General features: G+C 42.0%; 1 pseudogene; it reads left to right on the top strand.

Annotated features, from left to right (window-relative positions):
* Positions 1-2,839: 2,839 nt before the first annotated feature.
* LOC102137098 (tRNA (guanine-N(7)-)-methyltransferase pseudogene) lies at positions 2,840-3,652 on the top strand (annotated as a pseudogene).
* Positions 3,653-7,135: the final 3,483 nt, after the last annotated feature.

Here is a 7,135-nt window from a genome sequence, read left to right as displayed (position 1 = left end):
CAAACCAAAGAAAGATGTTTTCCTCAGTACCAACAGCATTTCACCTTGGTCAAGTCACACTTGGGTCTACTACATGGCAGGAGATTCCCAAGCTGCTAGAGAATGGCAAAATCCTAGGGCTGCTAATGCTCTTCCAGTTGGTATAAGTAAGGTTGCTCTCATACTTCCCTTTGACTGGAATTTGTGGACTGGTTTTTAACGTAATAGCTCACCCTGCTAGTTACACACACCCAAAGAAATGTGACTTATGGTGAGTTTCAGTAGGGCTAGCTTTGTTATTTCTAATTAAAGACCCCATTTATTTTGGAGTAAATGGGTAAGGGTTAGTTCACTTTTTTTGTCTTTGGTGACAAGAAGATAACTTATAATTGGTTTATTTAAAAAACATACTGGAAATAAAAAATGGAATACAGCATAGAAGAATACATCAAGAGTCAGTTTTATTGTAGAGGGAAAAACAACACTCTTTCCAAATCCATTACTGTCCATTGCTTCTAGGACTGCTTCCTGAGGATAGACACTGCCTTCCTTGCTGTGTTCAAGAAGCTTTATCCATAAGGCATTTATCTGAGTGTAGTTATGGAGCACCTACAGAATTCTACAGCTATTGTCAAGCATTTCACTATAGCCTTTGCAGTAGGCAAAATTCTAAGATGACTCCCAATGGCCTATACCCTATTATAATCCCTTCTCCCTGAGCATAGGCAGAACCTGTAACTTGCATCTAACCAATAGCATATGGCAAAGATGGAGGGATTTTGCAGATGTAATTAAATTGCCTAATCAGTTGACTTCATTAATCAAAAAAGATCACACTGAATAAGCCTAACCTAATCAGGCGATGTGTTTAAAAGAGAGTCTAAGAGGTCAGAGACTTGAAGCAGCAGAGACTCTCTGTCTCCATTGCTGACTTTGAAATGCAAGCTTTTATTAATTCTACAGCCTCAAGGAAGTGAATTCTGCCAACAACCACGTGAGCTTGGAAGTGAATCCTTCCCTAAGGGAGTCTCCAGATGAGAACTCAACCTAGCCAACACCTTGATTTCAGGCTTGTAACACCCAGAGCAGAGAACTCAGCTAAACTGTGACAGACTCCTGACCTACAGAAACTGTAAGATAATAAATGGCTTTTGTTTTAACCCTCTACGTTTGTGGTAATTTGTTATGCAGCAATAGAAAACTAATACAGCCATGAAGAATCGACAATGAAATAAAAGCCTCTGCTAAATGGATCCCTAACCCATAAGAATCAGTGAGTAGATAAACAAAGAAAACGAGCATCACAAACCAGAACATGTGCTTCAACTCTCACCCATCCCCCATCTACCTTTCCATATCCAAGAGCAAAGGATCTAGAAAAATGGAGAAAATGTCTACTTCAGAAAGGTTTTCCCTGCCCCAGCATTGTTGGTTTACTACAGATCATTATTCTACATCCATTTTTTTCTTGCAAAGAGTCCACATGTACAGCCCTTAAGTGAAAAGAGATAAAAGAACCAAATATGCTTCCAGAGAAATAAGAAAATCCTAACCTCAGTAGGTAACTATAAGTGCCTATGAAATGCATGCAAATATTAAAATCAACCCCCAAGGGCAAAAATAGAACCAAGAATAGCATTGCAGGCAGCAAAGCAACTATTGCCAATGGTGTCCATGGCTGAAAAGAAAAGGCTTAAATGGAAAAAGGAAGACTGTCCGTTGCATATATTAGATGCCCAGGATTTGTCTGAAATCCGTTTGAATGGATGAATGAATGAGAATTAAAAGGGATTAACATTGCAAAAGAGCAAAAAATTAGAGAAAAATGCAGCAGTGACCAAAAGCCAGGACAAAGTCAGAAAAATTCTTAATGCAAGAAACCATCAGAGTTGACGTAACCATAGAGCAGTGGTTCTCAAAGTGTGGTCCCAGGAACAGCAGCATCAGTGTCACCTGGGAGCTTGTTAGAGATGTAAATTATCTGGCCTCACCCTAGACCTACTGAATAAGAAACTTTGATCATGTGGCCCAGCAACTTAAGAAATCCAGGGGATTCTGACACATGCTCAAATGTAAGAACCACTGACCAAGAAAAATGAAGAAATCTTGTGGAAATGGTTTGAAAGAAAAGCCCAAGGGTCTTAACCCCGGCTGCACATCAAAATCAGCTGAGGAACTTTAAAATTACTAATACCCAAGCTGGTCTATCACCAGAGATTCAGATTTAACTACTGTGAGATAGGAACCAGGCATCTAAATTATTTACCAGTTCTCCAGGCGATTCAAATGCGCAGCCAGGACTGGGAAGCTTTAATGTAAAAGGTGAAGCAGTGTGGGAGGACCACATTCAAGACTGCTACATAAATGACCTCTAAAAGAAGGTTGGACTCTTCAGATATGGTGTTCTACTGCCTTCAAAGTATTCACACATATATTCTCAGCTGTCAACACTTCTATGATTTTGCACAGGGCATGGAAATTGCTTTTATTCAGCAGCACAGAAAAAATAACCCTTTTCACGGTCCCTGCTCACCTTCTGTGATGGTTTTGTACAAGCCACACTTTCCCTTCCTGCCTTCAGTATATGGGGTGCCCCTAGGAAACAGGAAGAGAAGCTGCACTTTCTTCTATTCATGGTAGCAGCAGTCACCACAGGGTCACTGCCTTACTTGACCCACGGACCTCCCTCAGGCCCCAGTATACACAGGCAGATGTCCCAAGAGGTCTAGATATCCCTCCAACAACTCTAAGCCACATAGTCCCTCAGCTACTCTGAGACCATCTTCTCCTGAACCTGGAAGGTGAATGAGGATCTCCAGCTGAGAGGGACAATAAAAGAGGCTTTCAGGTAGAGAAACCCGGGACTGGGATCATGGCAGCCAAGACTTGGAATGTGGCCAGAGCAGAGGCCCCGCAGCCCCAGAAGCACTACTACAGGTAACGTGCTGGCTCCAACCCTATGGCAGACCACACACTGCGCTATCCTGTGAAGCCAGAGGAGATGGACTTGTCTGAGCTATACCCAGAGTTCTTCGCTCCACTCACTCAAAATCAGAGCCACGATGACCCAAAGGGTAAGAGAGAAAAGAGAGCTCAGGCCCAAGCAGAGTTTGCAGACACAGGCTGTGGCTATGGTGGCCTGTTAGTGGAACTATCACCGCTGTTCCCAGACACACTGATTCTGGGTCTGGAGATCTGGGTGAAGGTCTCAGACTATGTACAAGACTGGATTCGGGCCCTACGTGCAGCTCCTGGAGGTGGCTTCCAGAACATTGCCTGTCTCTGTAGCAATGCCATGAAGCACCTTCCTAACTTCTACAAGGGCCAGCTGACAAAGATGTTCTTCCTCTTCCCCAACCCACATTTCAAGCAGACAAAGCACAAGTGGCAAATTATCAGTCCCACCCTGCTAGCAAAATGTGCCTATGTGCTGAGAGTTGGGGGACTGGTATATACCATAACCTATGTGCTGGAGCTACACGACTGGATGTGCACTCATTTTGAAGAGCATCTGCTGTTTGAGCATGTACCTCTGAGGACCTGAGTTAAGACCCCATTGTGGGACATCTAGGTACCTCAACTGAGGAGGGGAAGAATTCTACGTAATGGAGGGAAGAATTTCCCAGCCATCTTTCGAAGAATACAAGATCCCATCCTACTGCCTGGTCACTGACTGCTTACTCTACCTTAGCTGGACCTCATCTTCCAGGGACTAGAGAAAAGAGCAGGAGCCCTGGGTCTTCCCAGTTGAGACTGCTGGAGCTCTTAAAGAAGGTGGGGAGCTACCCAGGGCAGAACCCACTGGTGTTCATGACTACCCCTGGCTCCTCTCACCTTGTCCCTCCACTCCCACCAGAAAACAAAGCAGCTGACTGAGGTGGTCAAAGGACTTTGGACCATAGGGGATCTTTGGAAGGCTGTGGGGTCTTGCTCTCCCTTAGCACTCCCTTCTCCTTGGGAGATCTCTCCTCAGCTGGAATGAGGAATGTAGTCCATCTAGGTGAAATGCTTGCTAGGCTTAAAAGGAAAAAAAAAAAGGCTTTCAATTGCTTGGGAGCACATGACCCTCCCCCTCCCAGGGCTCAGCAATAGGGTCATTTCACTGTCTACATAACCTAAGTCCACTTGGGCCAGTGAGTGAGAGGGAACACTCAGAAAAGTTTAAACTTCCAAGATAGAAACTAGACATTTAAATTGTCCAAGAACACCACAGGATCTGTGTACCACAGGATCTGTGTGGTGTGGAACACCACAGGATCTGTGATATGCAACATACAAGCAGATTCCCTCCCAGTTCTGTGCATGTGCATGAGGCCTTTATGAGTACAGCTAAAGGAGATGCTCCACCACTAAATGGTACAGTAGTGACTTGATTGAGCAGGTTCACACTGCACAGATGAAAAGCAGGAACAAGCAATAATACCTTGTCCCAGAACCTCAGAATGCTATATTTAATAGATGACAATGACGACAATGATGGTAACCAGATTCACCACTGGAAATTTAAGTTTTCCAAAAAGCTTAAGCAAGCATTCCTTAAAGAGGCTGGGAGAACCTCCAAGCATTTTGGAATCTATAAGCATGTTGCCTCAATAAAAATGCCCAAAAGTAGCCAAGGGGCGGATGCCAGAGCAGGAAACAGAGATAGGGCAGGTGGAGGATCAAGTCTTACAGTTTTTCCAAAACTGATTAGACAAATTCTCATGTTCAGGACTGCTATCTAGAGCAGTGGTTCTCAACTGGGGTTGATTTTGCACCCCAGGGGACACCTGACAATTTTTGGAGACATTTTTGGGTTTTACAATACAGCAGAAGAGTGCTACTGGCATCCGGTGGGCCAAGGTCAAGGATGCTGTTGAACATCCTATAATGCACATGACAGCCCACCAACAAAGAGTTATCCAGCCCTCATGTCATTAGCACCAGGATTAAGAAACCCTGATCCAATGAAATGCCCTCTCAACAAACAGCACAGAAGGAAAATAGTGATGGATTTCCATAAGGCCCAGATTCTACCCACAGTTTCCATTAGCATCCTAGAAGAACAGAGCTTGTTCTCCTCAAGGAGACAGGTAAATTAACCCTGACGGATTATCTCACCCACCCCCTGCTTTCAGGAAACTCAATGTCTACATCACCCAGGACAAATAATTCTATAGACTCTTATCAAATATATTCACAAATAAAAGCCCCCACAGCATCCCTGTAGCAACTTGTTCCAATGTTTGTCTTCCTAATGGACAAAATGTTAGGCTGAATCATTTGAAATTGCCAACATTTGATGGATTTTGGCCTTCAAAATGGCCATTTCATGGGCTCAACCTAACATTATTCCCTTCAACAAAAATGTGTCCTACTTTTAGAAGCCATCTTCTTGTGTTGACTCTTCAGTCAGCACCCAAACATGAATTTTGGTGACAATGATACCCGGCCATCTGCTGTCTGGTAGACACTCCTTCCCCACCTACATTCCCCACACCCAGTCTTGGTTGGCTTTTTCTGTAGAAAAATTATTCAGTTTTTTCCACATCAATTGTTACTCTTTTTTTGCACCTTTAGCTATGATTTCATTTATCCAATGGGAAGGAGCTGAAATTAAGTTGTTATATATTGCTATCCACATAGGGCCTTAATACCTGAGCAGACATGAAAGAAAAGCCCAAAGGGTCTAGCTTTCTTGGGTCTTATTTTCATATACACTGTGATTTATTTAATCTAGGCCTTAAAGAGCATACTTTTAGTTAAAAAACCAGACCTCAACCTCAAATTGCTGCTGTGTACTTAAAAGGAGGAGGAACTCAGTTATTAAATGGCTGTGAGGTGCCAAGCAGTATGCTACAAGCTTTCATATATATCATCAATTTATTACTAAAACAAGGCTGTAACGAAGAATTCTCATGCCATTTCACAGACCACAAAACTGAGGCAGCTCAACAAGGTTAAATAATGCTTCAGTGCTGGTTTTTATGAGCCATATTTTGCACCTATGTCCACTGGATACCAGTGCCTACATTTCTACCATTACCCTAAGCAGACTGAAATAAAGGTCTGTAGAGATTTAGAGTTTCAGAACAACCACTTGAGAAATACCATGGTGGAGCATCCGTTTACCAAAAGAAAAAAACACACGTTTTATAGTGTATATGATCTCTCTTAAGATATCAGCATCATCTCCTCTTCTCATTTCAAGATTAAAAAAACAAAACAGCCAGTAAAACTGCCTGTGAGCTTTTTTTTTTAAAGCAAGTCTTGCTATATCCGTTTTTAGCTGAAAATATTATTCGTTGCTTTTCATTCAGCAATTTCATAAAAAAACATAAATTCACTGATTAAAGATGAAATCATACGTATTCTTGTCTTCCAAAAACACTGCTTAATGTACTTAAAATTCCCCTCATGTCAAAAGGGGTGGGGAGCAGCAGAAGCGTTTCTGCGCAGGTGAAGGGATGAGCTGCGGCCACCTTGTGGCTAATTGCTGAAGGAAACACTTTTCTGACAACAGAAGGGACAAAGGCAGAATGACATCCCCCTCCTTTGGTCCCTGGCGTCTGCAAACTTGCTTATTATTCTTAATTGATTTCTGGGTGCAGTAAATGGGCATTTATTGAACAGAGCCATACTCTCCATAATGGGAGACAGAGAAGCAGCGGGGCTTCGTCAAGTTCTAGTCATCGTCTTCTTCAAGTTTTGTAGCTTAGGGTGTTCGATGCAATCTATAAGGGGCATTTAAAAGCAAATCAAATGTTCCTCTCATGGCTGCTAAGGAATTAAATTCTGCTCATCATTGGGTATAATTTTTCTTTTTTCTAGAATTGCATGTGTTATTTGCCCACGATCTGAAATAAGAAAATATTGTGTACATTGTATGTGAAACAGTACATATGCCATATTTACAATTATTTATCAGTTTAAAATTTTAAAAAACATTTCTAATGTAAAAAGTATCTCTCAAACTGTGTAGATTAACTTCTTTATTTATATTTAAATATGAATCTTAAGCAAAATAGTGAAAATAATCATCTTGATTTAGTGTTTTTCTCCCATCTGTGAATTGTATATACTTAGGTGAGGACAATAAAATCAACTGAACTGTAAGCTTAGAATAGGCCTGAGGGATAATTTTGCACAGCAGCTTTACTAATGGTACATTATTACA

Source organism: Macaca fascicularis, chromosome X, assembly GCF_037993035.2.
Source record: "Macaca fascicularis isolate 582-1 chromosome X, T2T-MFA8v1.1".
Classification (NCBI taxonomy): domain Eukaryota; kingdom Metazoa; phylum Chordata; class Mammalia; order Primates; family Cercopithecidae; genus Macaca; species Macaca fascicularis.
Note: the sequence above shows the minus strand (reverse complement) of the source record. Positions and strands in the feature narration are given on the sequence as shown.